Source organism: Lissotriton helveticus, chromosome 8, assembly GCF_964261635.1.
Source record: "Lissotriton helveticus chromosome 8, aLisHel1.1, whole genome shotgun sequence".
In the NCBI taxonomy this organism is placed as follows: Eukaryota; Metazoa; Chordata; class Amphibia; order Caudata; family Salamandridae; genus Lissotriton; species Lissotriton helveticus.
Genome location: NC_136069.1, coordinates 82,084,946 through 82,100,515, shown reverse-complemented (window position 1 = coordinate 82,100,515; position 15,570 = coordinate 82,084,946). Strand labels below are relative to the sequence as shown.

The following is a 15,570-nucleotide window of genomic DNA, read 5'->3' as shown; positions in this document are numbered from 1 at the left end:
CGTCACAGAGCAGGATGGGGGACAGAGTCAGCGACAGACACTCGGCCGTTGGCACTTCAGGGCTTAAAAACGAAGCGCCCAGCTACGAGGCTATCCCTGACGCTCTCCCTCGTCACGAGGGGGCCTCCAGGACATTTGCTGAGCTGAGGAGGTCAGGCCCACCGAAGCGGTGACGTCCTCAGCCCAGCAAACTTCAGCTTAGGCAGCCGCGAGCCTGTGCATTTAGCGCATGTCCAGCTCCTGGCTGCCTGGTCTGAACATAAAGAGCGTTTGTCTAGCTGTCCTTTCTTCAGCCTGACATGCAATCTTTTTGTCCAAAAAGGGCGGGCGGGGCCTCATTGCCTTCAAGGAGGGGCGGCTGCTGAAGTCAGGCCGCTTGCAAGGAGGACCCTTCACCCAGGCAGCACTCAGTCCCTCCTCTGAGTCTCTCTTTCTCTATGCACACCGGGGCGGGCCCTGGGCATGGATGGGACTTGCATATCAGGGCTCTGTCCCGGATAAAAAAAGACAAGGAAACTTGCAGCCAGAGCTGCACAGAAAAGAAAGTGTCACCCCAATGTTTCTGCGGGCGAGCCAGAGTTGAAGAGCGGTAGCCTGGCAGGCGCTGCTACATAGAGCAGTGGCCTGATAGAGTGCCTTAGAGGCCAGTGCAAAGCAAGGCTAGGCACTTGGGGGCAGTTTTACAAGCCCTTTACGCCTCTTTTACACCGCCGTTGCGACGCGGTGGCGGCGCATAGCCAGCGCCACTCTGTGGGGTATTTACAACGTGACGCATGTGGGAGATGCGTCACGTTGTAAAGCCCTATGCCACATGTAGGCATTCCGGCGCAGGAACGCCTCCCAAAAGTGGCTGAGTGAAATCGACAAGATTTCAGTCAGTCACTTTTAAGGCCATGCTGCGTCAAAACCCTGCGCCTGCTTGAAGCAGGCGTAAGGACTGACGCAGCATTTTAAGGATAGGGCACCCCCGAGCCTTGCTGTAGCTGCTTGGCGCCTGCGACGCAACTCCAGCAATGCGCCACCTTTACGGCAGCAGATGCATCACGCATCTGTCCATTTTTGCCCCATGGTGCGCCGCATTGTGAATGCGGCGCATCCATGACGCACAATAACTGGCGCATCCCTGCTGCTGATAGGCGGGGATGCGCCAGTTATTGTAAATGTGCCCCAAGGTGAAAAGCCCAGGCTGCTGCTTTGCTAGTTCTCCGGCTGGCACCTGAAGGGAGGCCGGAGCCTGTGTGTGATTGGAAAAGAAGCGAGTGCAAGGCTGGAGGAAGAGAGGGCTGTTCTTTGGCTATCTGTAGCAAGCTTGCAAAGGGTTGTTGGAGTGAAGCTTGCAAGTGAGGTGCAGCGCAGCACGTTCCAGAGTGGAGGGGGTTGTCGGCACAAGAGGCCTGAACCGGAGGCCTCTCGTGCCTACGGCCATACCACCCTGAATGCGCCCGATCTCGTCCGATCTCGGAAGCTAAGCAGGGTCGGGCCTGGTTAGTACTTGGATGGGAGACCGCCTGGGAATACCAGGTGCTGTAGGCATTTTGCTTCTCGCTACAGGCACTTCCGTTTTGTTTTTGTTTTTCTACTTTTTTTGCGGGGGCATTTATTCTATTATTTTATCGCAACTTTCTTCAAAAAGAAAACGCCATCAAGTTCACAACACGCAGGGTCCATAACTTTCCATTCGGAAATTGAAAATTCGGCTGCACTTTACACTGGGTCAAAAAAGATGAAACTCTTTGCCCTAAGAGGGGACAGGGGACAGGGGACCCCTCACCACCCCCCAGCTGAGGGTTTTCTTCTGCCGGCGGCTGCAAGCTGCTGCTGGGCTGCTCCGGTCGCAGCAGGGGCATAACGCAGGCCCACGCAGCCCCCGCGGTGCGTGGGGGGCCCCTATCTCCAAGGGGCCCCCTCGGCACTGCACTCCTGGCCAGAGAGCTCCTGATTGAGCCCGGAGGGGGCCCTCTCAGTACCGTGCAGGGAGGCACCCTCACTTTTCATGACGCCAGTGGGTCGCAGCATCGGTTCCTGGTCCCCCTCTTTTGGCCTTTCCCAGCGGCCCGGGAGCAGGAGGAGTGCTGAGGCAGAGAGGCAGGCAACGAGTGCCGTTCAGTACAACCGAGAGGGGAGCGGGGCGCACACGCATGCACACTCACTTATACTCATGCATTCACATGCAGACACTCGCACCCTTCCCCCCCCCCTGTCAGGAGACTCACTCACAAATACACATACCCTCATACATACTAACACGCGCGAACCAAACAGTCAACAAAAAAGCGACACTTACCTGCTGCTGCAGGGCTCGGGGAGCTGCCAGGAGGGTTGGGACTGCTACCTTGGTCAGCCAATGAGGGGAGGCAGCAGTCCCTCACTCGTCACAGAGCAGGATGGGGGACAGAGTCAGCGACAGACACTCGGCCGTTGGCACTTCAGGGCTTAAAAACGAAGCGCCCAGCTACGAGGCTATCCCTGACGCTCTCCCTCGTCACGAGGGGGCCTCCAGGACATTTGCTGAGCTGAGGAGGTCAGGCCCACCGAAGCGGTGACGTCCTCAGCCCAGCAAACTTCAGCTTAGGCAGCCGCGAGCCTGTGCATTTAGCGCATGTCCAGCTCCTGGCTGCCTGGTCTGAACATAAAGAGCGTTTGTCTAGCTGTCCTTTCTTCAGCCTGACATGCAATCTTTTTGTCCAAAAAGGGCGGGCGGGGCCTCATTGCCTTCAAGGAGGGGCGGCTGCTGAAGTCAGGCCGCTTGCAAGGAGGACCCTTCACCCAGGCAGCACTCAGTCCCTCCTCTGAGTCTCTCTTTCTCTATGCACACCGGGGCGGGCCCTGGGCATGGATGGGACTTGCATATCAGGGCTCTGTCCCGGATAAAAAAAGACAAGGAAACTTGCAGCCAGAGCTGCACAGAAAAGAAAGTGTCACCCCAATGTTTCTGCGGGCGAGCCAGAGTTGAAGAGCGGTAGCCTGGCAGGCGCTGCTACATAGAGCAGTGGCCTGATAGAGTGCCTTAGAGGCCAGTGCAAAGCAAGGCTAGGCACTTGGGGGCAGTTTTACAAGCCCTTTACGCCTCTTTTACACCGCCGTTGCGACGCGGTGGCGGCGCATAGCCAGCGCCACTCTGTGGGGTATTTACAACGTGACGCATGTGGGAGATGCGTCACGTTGTAAAGCCCTATGCCACATGTAGGCATTCCGGCGCAGGAACGCCTCCCAAAAGTGGCTGAGTGAAATCGACAAGATTTCAGTCAGTCACTTTTAAGGCCATGCTGCGTCAAAACCCTGCGCCTGCTTGAAGCAGGCGTAAGGACTGACGCAGCATTTTAAGGATAGGGCACCCCCGAGCCTTGCTGTAGCTGCTTGGCGCCTGCGACGCAACTCCAGCAATGCGCCACCTTTACGGCAGCAGATGCATCACGCATCTGTCCATTTTTGCCCCATGGTGCGCCGCATTGTGAATGCGGCGCATCCATGACGCACAATAACTGGCGCATCCCTGCTGCTGATAGGCGGGGATGCGCCAGTTATTGTAAATGTGCCCCAAGGTGAAAAGCCCAGGCTGCTGCTTTGCTAGTTCTCCGGCTGGCACCTGAAGGGAGGCCGGAGCCTGTGTGTGATTGGAAAAGAAGCGAGTGCAAGGCTGGAGGAAGAGAGGGCTGTTCTTTGGCTATCTGTAGCAAGCTTGCAAAGGGTTGTTGGAGTGAAGCTTGCAAGTGAGGTGCAGCGCAGCACGTTCCAGAGTGGAGGGGGTTGTCGGCACAAGAGGCCTGAACCGGAGGCCTCTCGTGCCTACGGCCATACCACCCTGAATGCGCCCGATCTCGTCCGATCTCGGAAGCTAAGCAGGGTCGGGCCTGGTTAGTACTTGGATGGGAGACCGCCTGGGAATACCAGGTGCTGTAGGCATTTTGCTTCTCGCTACAGGCACTTCCGTTTTGTTTTTGTTTTTCTACTTTTTTTGCGGGGGCATTTATTCTATTATTTTATCGCAACTTTCTTCAAAAAGAAAACGCCATCAAGTTCACAACACGCAGGGTCCATAACTTTCCATTCGGAAATTGAAAATTCGGCTGCACTTTACACTGGGTCAAAAAAGATGAAACTCTTTGCCCTAAGAGGGGACAGGGGACAGGGGACCCCTCACCACCCCCCAGCTGAGGGTTTTCTTCTGCCGGCGGCTGCAAGCTGCTGCTGGGCTGCTCCGGTCGCAGCAGGGGCATAACGCAGGCCCACGCAGCCCCCGCGGTGCGTGGGGGGCCCCTATCTCCAAGGGGCCCCCTCGGCACTGCACTCCTGGCCAGAGAGCTCCTGATTGAGCCCGGAGGGGGCCCTCTCAGTACCGTGCAGGGAGGCACCCTCACTTTTCATGACGCCAGTGGGTCGCAGCATCGGTTCCTGGTCCCCCTCTTTTGGCCTTTCCCAGCGGCCCGGGAGCAGGAGGAGTGCTGAGGCAGAGAGGCAGGCAACGAGTGCCGTTCAGTACAACCGAGAGGGGAGCGGGGCGCACACGCATGCACACTCACTTATACTCATGCATTCACATGCAGACACTCGCACCCTTCCCCCCCCCCCTGTCAGGAGACTCACTCACAAATACACATACCCTCATACATACTAACACGCGCGAACCAAACAGTCAACAAAAAAGCGACACTTACCTGCTGCTGCAGGGCTCGGGGAGCTGCCAGGAGGGTTGGGACTGCTACCTTGGTCAGCCAATGAGGGGAGGCAGCAGTCCCTCACTCGTCACAGAGCAGGATGGGGGACAGAGTCAGCGACAGACACTCGGCCGTTGGCACTTCAGGGCTTAAAAACGAAGCGCCCAGCTACGAGGCTATCCCTGACGCTCTCCCTCGTCACGAGGGGGCCTCCAGGACATTTGCTGAGCTGAGGAGGTCAGGCCCACCGAAGCGGTGACGTCCTCAGCCCAGCAAACTTCAGCTTAGGCAGCCGCGAGCCTGTGCATTTAGCGCATGTCCAGCTCCTGGCTGCCTGGTCTGAACATAAAGAGCGTTTGTCTAGCTGTCCTTTCTTCAGCCTGACATGCAATCTTTTTGTCCAAAAAGGGCGGGCGGGGCCTCATTGCCTTCAAGGAGGGGCGGCTGCTGAAGTCAGGCCGCTTGCAAGGAGGACCCTTCACCCAGGCAGCACTCAGTCCCTCCTCTGAGTCTCTCTTTCTCTATGCACACCGGGGCGGGCCCTGGGCATGGATGGGACTTGCATATCAGGGCTCTGTCCCGGATAAAAAAAGACAAGGAAACTTGCAGCCAGAGCTGCACAGAAAAGAAAGTGTCACCCCAATGTTTCTGCGGGCGAGCCAGAGTTGAAGAGCGGTAGCCTGGCAGGCGCTGCTACATAGAGCAGTGGCCTGATAGAGTGCCTTAGAGGCCAGTGCAAAGCAAGGCTAGGCACTTGGGGGCAGTTTTACAAGCCCTTTACGCCTCTTTTACACCGCCGTTGCGACGCGGTGGCGGCGCATAGCCAGCGCCACTCTGTGGGGTATTTACAACGTGACGCATGTGGGAGATGCGTCACGTTGTAAAGCCCTATGCCACATGTAGGCATTCCGGCGCAGGAACGCCTCCCAAAAGTGGCTGAGTGAAATCGACAAGATTTCAGTCAGTCACTTTTAAGGCCATGCTGCGTCAAAACCCTGCGCCTGCTTGAAGCAGGCGTAAGGACTGACGCAGCATTTTAAGGATAGGGCACCCCCGAGCCTTGCTGTAGCTGCTTGGCGCCTGCGACGCAACTCCAGCAATGCGCCACCTTTACGGCAGCAGATGCATCACGCATCTGTCCATTTTTGCCCCATGGTGCGCCGCATTGTGAATGCGGCGCATCCATGACGCACAATAACTGGCGCATCCCTGCTGCTGATAGGCGGGGATGCGCCAGTTATTGTAAATGTGCCCCAAGGTGAAAAGCCCAGGCTGCTGCTTTGCTAGTTCTCCGGCTGGCACCTGAAGGGAGGCCGGAGCCTGTGTGTGATTGGAAAAGAAGCGAGTGCAAGGCTGGAGGAAGAGAGGGCTGTTCTTTGGCTATCTGTAGCAAGCTTGCAAAGGGTTGTTGGAGTGAAGCTTGCAAGGGAGGTGCAGCGCAGCACGTTCCAGAGTGGAGGGGGTTGTCGGCACAAGAGGCCTGAACCGGAGGCCTCTCGTGCCTACGGCCATACCACCCTGAATGCGCCCGATCTCGTCCGATCTCGGAAGCTAAGCAGGGTCGGGCCTGGTTAGTACTTGGATGGGAGACCGCCTGGGAATACCAGGTGCTGTAGGCATTTTGCTTCTCGCTACAGGCACTTCCGTTTTGTTTTTGTTTTTCTACTTTTTTTGCGGGGGCATTTATTCTATTATTTTATCGCAACTTTCTTCAAAAAGAAAACGCCATCAAGTTCACAACACGCAGGGTCCATAACTTTCCATTCGGAAATTGAAAATTCGGCTGCACTTTACACTGGGTCAAAAAAGATGAAACTCTTTGCCCTAAGAGGGGACAGGGGACAGGGGACCCCTCACCACCCCCCAGCTGAGGGTTTTCTTCTGCCGGCGGCTGCAAGCTGCTGCTGGGCTGCTCCGGTCGCAGCAGGGGCATAACGCAGGCCCACGCAGCCCCCGCGGTGCGTGGGGGGCCCCTATCTCCAAGGGGCCCCCTCGGCACTGCACTCCTGGCCAGAGAGCTCCTGATTGAGCCCGGAGGGGGCCCTCTCAGTACCGTGCAGGGAGGCACCCTCACTTTTCATGACGCCAGTGGGTCGCAGCATCGGTTCCTGGTCCCCCTCTTTTGGCCTTTCCCAGCGGCCCGGGAGCAGGAGGAGTGCTGAGGCAGAGAGGCAGGCAACGAGTGCCGTTCAGTACAACCGAGAGGGGAGCGGGGCGCACACGCATGCACACTCACTTATACTCATGCATTCACATGCAGACACTCGCACCCTTCCCCCCCCCTGTCAGGAGACTCACTCACAAATACACATACCCTCATACATACTAACACGCGCGAACCAAACAGTCAACAAAAAAGCGACACTTACCTGCTGCTGCAGGGCTCGGGGAGCTGCCAGGAGGGTTGGGACTGCTACCTTGGTCAGCCAATGAGGGGAGGCAGCAGTCCCTCACTCGTCACAGAGCAGGATGGGGGACAGAGTCAGCGACAGACACTCGGCCGTTGGCACTTCAGGGCTTAAAAACGAAGCGCCCAGCTACGAGGCTATCCCTGACGCTCTCCCTCGTCACGAGGGGGCCTCCAGGACATTTGCTGAGCTGAGGAGGTCAGGCCCACCGGAGCTGTGACATCCTCAGCCCAGCAAACTTCAGCTTAGGCAGCCGCGAGCCTGTGCATTTAGCGCATGTCCTGTCCTGTCCGTGCCCACAAGTTGCTGGTACAACGAAACATGGTACCAGCAACTTGTGGGCACGGCCATGGGCAATTCAGCAGCCCCAGTATACGCTAATCTATTCATGAAATCTTACGAAGAAATGCATATACTTTCTCAAACGAAATGGCAAGACAATTTGAAACTGTTCATCCGATATATAGATGACATTTTTATCATCTGGAAGAGTTCAAAAGAAGATTTAGAAATAGCTCTTACTGAATTTAACAACATCGATGAAAGAATCCAATTAACGTCGGAAACGTCAGAAACAACCATCACATTTCTAGATGTCAGTGTGAATCGCACGACCACAGGACTCGAAACCGAGCTCTATACTAAAAGCACAGATAGGAACAATATGTTGCACTATTCCAGCTTTCACGAACATAGCCTTAAAAAACACCTACCATTTTCCCAAATGGCAAGAATAAAAAGGATCACATCCACCCCAAGCAAAATGGAACAAAAAACTTTGGAAATGGGCATCAAATTCAAACAAAGAGGATATCCAATGCAAATCATAGAGGAATCAAAATTGAAAGTTAACCAGATAAGCAGAGGCACACTGCTACAACTCAGCACCAAAAAGGAACAAACTAGGATAGTAGCAGTATCAAAATATTCAACATCAAGTGATAAATTCAAGAAAATCATACTCGAACACGGGAGAATGCTAACGCTTGAACCAGACTTTAACGACTGCTTCAAAGACCCTCCGCTATTTGCCTATACCAGAGCAAGAAACTTGGGAGAAATGATCAAACCTCAGTTAATAACCACGGAAACATATAAAGGGACAAAGCCATGTCTTAACTGTGGACATTGTAACAATGTACAGAAAGGAAACATAATAAACCATCCAATGAAAGGCTACAGCATCAAACTAAAGGTGAACGGTACATGCGATACATCCAATGTAATATACGCCCCGAAGTGCCCCTGTGGGAAGGTATATATTGGTAAGACTGAGCGTCGGATAAAAGTGAGAATCACAGAGCATAAGTCCAATATTCGATTGAACAACACCAAGTCATCGGTAGCAGCACACTTTAATGAAGCAAAACATAACATTGCCCAACTAAAATTTCTAATTTTGGAAATTATAAAGAAAACTGAAGGCAGAGACAATTCCAAATATCTTTTACAAAGAGAGAATTTTTGGATATATAGACTTTGTACACAGAAACCCAATGGACTCAATGATCGTATTGAATTTGCATGCTATTTATAAATTGCCCCGTACGTGCTACACGGCACAACTGTCAGTTGTAAGTGACAATGTAATACCCATGGTTAGATATACCCATTCTCAATTCTAATCCAAACGCTCTGGATAGCTCAGAGGTTTGATACATAGACATCGAACACACCAACACGAAGGTTCGAATCCACCCGTCTCCTTTTCACATTTCTGCACACGCTTATTTCTATTTTTACATTGTTTGCATTCTGTATTTTTCGATTGTTTGCAGCGCTGCCACATACCTGTTTATGCTCATAAATAATCATTCCTCTATAGGATATTAGAGAGTCTGACTCTCGCAAACACATCACGACGGCCATAGTCTGTCTTCAGCCACTATAGATCACATGACCGCAACCCGGTCATAGACTAACAAACCTAATGGCGCGCACCCTTCGGAGTGGCGTTTTCGAGTAAACAAATCCTCGGAGCAAGACTAAGCCCATCCAGCATGTTAACCAGGTTAGTTAAACCAGAGTTATTTACTGAAGAGCGCCCATATGACTGACACCAAACAGGATAGAGTCACATTCTCGATCTTTTTCCTTTTTTATCCTAGCGCGTAAACATCTTAAGAAACACATCAGGCATGTACGTCGCTAATTTTTCATTTACTTCCTACAACGCACGTGCATGAATTGTGATATATGTTGTCTATTCGAACCATGTTTTCCAACAACAGAGCAACTTTGGCTATAAAAACAGATTGAGGTATAATTGTTTAAGGTATTTTTCTAGACTACGAGTATAAACTAGTCATATTATTATTTTTACAGCTATGTTATTCCCTGATGAAGGGCTATCCTAAAGCCCGAAATGCATTGGACATGACAATCAGACAATGATGCCATATTGATGAATGAATGAAATGATCAAAAACGGAAATTGAATCTGATTTGAAGAACAATTACGAATAAATTTGTTTTGAACATTTATGAACTTTGTGGGAAATCCTTTTTACGAGGAGAAAGGCGAGTTCTCTCTGGGATGGTCCCAGTGGCCCACTGGAACCACGTTGCTCAATTATTAAAATTTGAACCAGATGACATGTATTCAGGAATACCATTAGTTGCAGAAATTTTACCACTAAAAGGATTTTTGATGGAATTGATTGGAAGTTTATGTAACTTTCTGATCATAGGTTCACAGAAAATAAATGAAAAGAACCGAATAGTGCAGGAGATTAAAAGCATATTTTTTTTTATGTTGTCCTGTGGTACCGAATCCAGCCAATATATTTTTCACATTACATGTGCTGAAGAATGGCTTACACTTATTGATTTTTGCCAAGTTCATATCACAGTGCCATTGCACGAGTATAGTCAGGAGTACTGTCAAAAAGAAGCTGAATGTCTGGGACACAAAATTGGAAAGGGAGGTAGAAAGGTGTCACCAGAGAAGGTGGAAATAATTTCCAAGATGAATACACCTCAAATTCAGAAAGAAGTCAGGACATTTTTGGGAATGGTTAGCTGCTGTAGAGAGTGGTTACTAAACCTTTCCCTAGTGGCTAAGCCTTTACTGAGGCTGACACACTCAGGTGTGTCTGATCCGCTTCCATTGGACAACAACTGCACAAAAGCATTCCTAGAGTTGAAAGAGAAAAAATGTCGCGCCCCAGCACTAGGAATGAAAGTTTATTTGAAAGAAAATACACTGATTTGCTGTGAGAGGGAGGGCTGCGCTCTCTCATTGCCTATTGAAAAAGATGACTGTGTTCAAAGGTCTGTGATGTATTGCCCAATGACCTTTGACCCTAACTTCACAGAAATGTCAGCAAATGAATTAGATTATGATGAAAATGAATATGAGTGTCTAAATATCATGAAAATATGCATAAAGCCAAGTTCAGACTTCAAGGATGATCGTCCGAGTCAGCCCAACAGTGTCCATTTTGTAGATGGCCTATGTTTGAAAGGTGACACATTAAAAGCAGCACATGCTGTGCTCCTTATACATGATGTTGTCAAAGCTTTATGGCTTTCAGTAGTTACCTCAGCCCAAAATTCGAAATTGATTGCCCTTACCATAACATGCAGTATATCTGCTCAATTGGGAGTCACTGTTGTCATGGGAGAGAGAAATGCTAATTCAGTTGCACAAATTTGTGTTCTGTTAGCATATACATTCAATGGAATCTTCACAGATGAATTAAAAGAGGCTCAAGAAAATGTTTTTGAAGCAGCACAACAGGGTTGTATCAGAACTGTTTTTGAGAAAAATGACAATTGCAAAGTGGCAAATATGTTATTGCAAAGACTGATGCCCAGGTATAGATTGCCAGTTTCTCTGAAATCAGATCATAATGAGGTCTCAAAGATAATGAGTGCAGAACAACAGATTGGACAAGGAATGGATTGTAGCTATCTGCCTGAAGTGTCAAGCATAATAAAGCAACACAATGGCAGCACTGAGTTACCTTTTACAAAAGACTGTGTTTCAGCATCACCAAAGTGGCTTGAAAATACATATGCAAATGCACTTGTGGAAAACACTGAGTAGAACACTAGCCATTGCTGTGTAGGTCTGGTTGATGTACAGTGTGCAGTTTCTCACCAGATTGCAGCTGCTACACAAGATCTGCATAATGGATGGTGCAACGGTTTTGATCTGAGAGATGCTGTGGTGACACATCTGAATATGATCAAAGTGAAAATAAGAGTGAAAGGCCTAGGTTGAAAAAGTGCAAAAGATTGATGGTGCTCTGTCAGAGTTTCTCAGCACCTAAGTAGTCTAATTTGCATGGAAAAAGTACAGAATGCCACACTTTATGAGCCATTCTGATGGCAAGCTGAAGATAAAGAGCAAAGAAATGCTGAAACTGTCCTGTTGAATTCTCCTTTTTTATTATTTTAGTTACTTGTTTTAAAGAAGACTAACTGTTCCAAGAAGCTACTTACAGAACTCTGCACTAAAACATTTGAGCTTGGCTATATATGATCTGATTACAGACCAGACTTGTGTTTGCCTTAGAAATAGAAGTAAAATTGCTATATGCTCAGCTTTTGCAATAAGAAATGTCACTAGTGAAATGAAATATGTGTGATAAATTATAAATCATTTTATTATGATTTGAATCATCAGAAGGGTGGATTGATGGAGCAGATTTCATCTGCAGTCAGGCATTGTTTTATTTTTTGTGCTACAGACAGACTGCATTTAAATTGCCATGCACATTTTGGTGCAAGTTAAAAACATGGCACATGAAAAACATGAAAGTGAGGCCTATTCAGTCTGAAATGCTTTTGCTGAATTAACATGTGTTTTTGCAGTGTAGAGAAAAGTGGCCTTTTTACCTTTGAAGATTAATAGAATGTGTTACTCTCTTCCCAGCTCATCCCATGCAATCTAAATCAACTATTTCTGTCTTAAAGGACTTTGACTTGTTGCATATTTTGATAAATATTTTCAGTTAATAACACCTCTTTTTATAATGTGTGTGAATTAATAATGCACCAAACACTACACAGGGGACTAAATGCTTTTTGCATGAAAAGCTATCTAAAACACTAATGCATGTTGCTGTGTGCACTATATTAATTGTGTGTGCTTTTAAATTTTACACTAAATGCATGAAAATGCTATGTTGCACATTTCACATTTATTTTGCATGTTGTCATAAATAATAGAAAAGCTGTTTTTCACTAATAGCTTGGCTAGGTAAACATTTATAAGGGGTATTAGTATGAGGGAGGGAAACATAATGGGCTGATTTACATGAAATTAATTTTATCTTTGTGTTTGTTTTATTTTTGGGGCCTACAATTAAATGGCTGCCTGTGAATCCAGCAAGGCTATGGCTTGCATTAAAGAGAAGAGAGCATGCGCAGACTGTACCAGGTTTCCTAAAGGAGTCAAGGACACTTTGAACTTTGTACATTCTTGTGATTCTGCCAATGTGCCAGTGTTAGTTAAAAGTGTCCATCTGACTACGCTGTGGAAGGAAGAGAATTAGAATGAAACATTTTTCTTAGTAAATGTTGCAAATGTTTATAAATGTAGTTATTCATGTATGCTTCTTTTGTTAAAACTGGTAAAGTCAGGATTTTAGAATGAGTCAGGGTATTGAGAACTCATGCCATCATGACTGACCAATCACGTACAGGTTTTCCTGAAAGATGCTACATCTTTGTGTAGTCTGCCAATAATTAGGGTATAAAATAATGTCCTCTCTGGATGGGGGCTGGCTTTCTCAGCTCAGCTGGCTTCTATGGGTTAGGTACGCGAAACGTCCCGGGAGATTGCTGAAGGGGAGGTGCGTCCGAGGAGATTCAGGGGGAGGTTTCTTGCTTCCACATCATATCTTGGCACATCAGGCCACATTCCTTTGAGGTCTGGTGAAGGGCGGGCTGTCTCCCTCCTTTTTGCTCTTTAGACACAGAGATGCTCAGAGCAGCAACAGATAGAAAGGCTGTTTAGATTTAGATGCTAAACTTTAAGTTTATGCTTAGACTAAATAATTAGGTCTGAAAAGATTTATTTGACTTATGCATTTATTTCTCTTAATGGGAGATTTTTGCAAACTATTTAATTATTGATTAGCTTTGCAAGACTATTTTTCTTAGAAACTCTTTAAGAATTTTGACTGATATTTTGCGCCACATTTTCATAACTACATGTAATGCTTATATGCAGACTATAATGTGTTCTGTATGATTGATATTTTTCCTGTTTTCCAAATTCTGTAACCTGATTGATATTTTACTAATGAATAAAGGGTCAGAGAAAAATTAACTTTTGACTAGAAAATAAAACCCTTTAAATACTCAACAACTCTCTTTATTGGCTTACAATAATAATTGTATTTGGACTGTTCATCTTTATTTAAAATCTCCTGAAGGTAATACATGGTGTGAAGGGCCCAACACCTTTTGAGCGGTAAATTAGAGGTAGCATGAAGGTTTTACATTGAGAAATTACCAGAAGAAATTACCGCTCCATCAGTCCCATTCATCTCCAAACCCCTCATCCTGAGGAAGTTCCCCTTCCTCCTCTTGATCGTCCTGATCGGAATCATTTAAGTCATCACGAATTGTAATAACATTTTGGACCTTCGTCCGTGGAGGAGGAGGCGGTGGCTGAGCCAGGGGTGTCTCCTTTGCAGGTTGGGAGACTTTTTCAGCGGCCGCAGAAGCATTATCTTCCGGAAAGCGACGATAATAGCTATCAATCATGCTTCTTAGGTCTGATATTAAAGAAGTAGGCACCGACATAGCCTCTTCCCGCACCGGCGTATCCACATCCTCTTCATCATCATAGTGGTAGGCCTGATGAAATGACTCATATCTCATCTGGCCTTTGACCGGCCGATCCGTAAAAGAGAAGTGCTCCTGGGCCTCCTGGTGGTCTTCCTCATCAGAATCCTGATGTTTAATATGGAGTTGCGAAGGACTGTAAGCAACACCAAAGGATCCTTCCTCCTCTGATTCCTGGCAATCCAGAATGGTAGAGGGCAGTAAGGGTGAAATCTTCGGCGTGGAAAACTCCCCTTTTTTGCTCGTCAACGCTCCTGTCGACGGAGCAATCCTCTTTATAGAAATATAGGTTGAAGTTATCTTTGTTGGAGATGGCATCGTCGACGATTTTTTCATCGTCGACGGGGCCGTCGACGGAACAATCATCCGTATCGCCGACGGGATACTCGTCGACGAAGATCTTGCCGTCGACGAAGGTCTGACACTCACCGTCGACGGAGTCGTCGTCGACGTCGACGAAGCTGTCGTCGTTGAAATTGTCGTCGTCGACGAGATGGTCGTCGTCGAGGTCGTCGACGGCCTCGTCGGCGATCTGACTGGAATTTCGGTAGATTTTGTCGACGGAAGCGACGACGGAGCCTTCTTTTCTGAGGAAGTCTTGAGAGGAGTTGGAAGGAGTGAAGTAGAAGGTTCACCTTTCTTAGATTTTACTGCTTTTTGTTTCCTCGCATCTCCCTTTTCCTCAGAGGACCCTCTTTTTAATTTCTTAGAGGTGTGTCCTTTGGCTTCTCCCTCAGAGTCCGAGTCTTGAGTTTTCCTTTTCTGAAGCCATAATAAGAGGCACGCTTCTCTATCCTTCAGTGTTTTGGCAGAGAAGGTCCGGCAATACTTGCAGTCCTTAGGAATATGCTTAGGGTACAAATAGTACAAGCACTCCTTGTGAGGATCCTCAGAAAACAGTCTGGCCCTGCCACAGGACCTGCAAGCTCTGAAAAGACTCTTCTTGGAGCTTTCAGACATATTGAATGAAATGAAGCTTGATAATAAAAGAACAGTACCTGTCTTCCAACTGTGAAAGGTCAAAAGTTCAGTGAAGAGAGAATAAACTGAGCAGAGCTCAGGGAGACTCCTTCTCACACGAAGGCGGTTGGAAATCTGAGGTATGGTGGCTCTGCTGGGAATGGTGTAGGCTGGTGCTGGCTGCTGATTGGCTGTAGTTTGGGCCACATAATGAGGAGGAGAGGTTACTTAGTGGTTTCACTACTCTATGGCTTCCAGGCAGTTTTTTCTTCTACTGCTATGGTTATCATTTACCGGGAGACTCCCACCATGACGACGGGGAAGATACAAGCATGTGAATCTATGAAAGATTGAATACTGGAGAACCTACTTTTCCACAGCTTTTCTGCACTCTGTGACTCCTCTTGAGGGTCATACTATTCTGATTCTACCAGGTAATTAGTTTGCTAAGTGCTATATGGGCTGCTGGGGAGAGGTAGGAGGTTGCTTGCTGTCATTCCTACGCAGTGGTCACCCAGAGAATGTGCGCTTGTGTGCAGAATCACTTTCTCTATCATCGCCAATTATATTCTGGGAATGAAAAATGTGGCAGCGGATACCTTGAGCAGGATCTTCCTGTCCTCAACAGAATAGTTCCCAAGAGAAGATTTCAGGAGATGTCACCTGTTCGAGGTTCCTCTGGTGGAATTATTTGCAAGCTCTTTCGCCTTTCAACTGGCCCTGGTCCTTTCTCAGGGGGGGGG

The 15,570-nt window shown here is 48.3% G+C and overlaps 3 non-coding genes across 3 annotated transcripts; all 3 read left to right on the top strand.

Annotated features, from left to right (window-relative positions):
• Window positions 1-1,414: 1,414 nt before the first annotated feature.
• LOC144774190 (5S ribosomal RNA) lies at window positions 1,415-1,533 on the top strand. Its single transcript, XR_013600110.1, has one exon. It is a non-coding gene; the product is annotated as a 5S ribosomal RNA (ribosomal RNA).
• A 2,251-nt stretch (window positions 1,534-3,784) lies between these two features.
• Window positions 3,785-3,903, top strand: LOC144774730 (5S ribosomal RNA). The gene has a single exon (XR_013600488.1). It is a non-coding gene; the product is annotated as a 5S ribosomal RNA (ribosomal RNA).
• A 2,252-nt stretch (window positions 3,904-6,155) lies between these two features.
• Window positions 6,156-6,274, top strand: LOC144774611 (5S ribosomal RNA). The gene has a single exon (XR_013600385.1). It is a non-coding gene; the product is annotated as a 5S ribosomal RNA (ribosomal RNA).
• The last annotated feature ends 9,296 nt before the right edge of the window (window positions 6,275-15,570 follow it).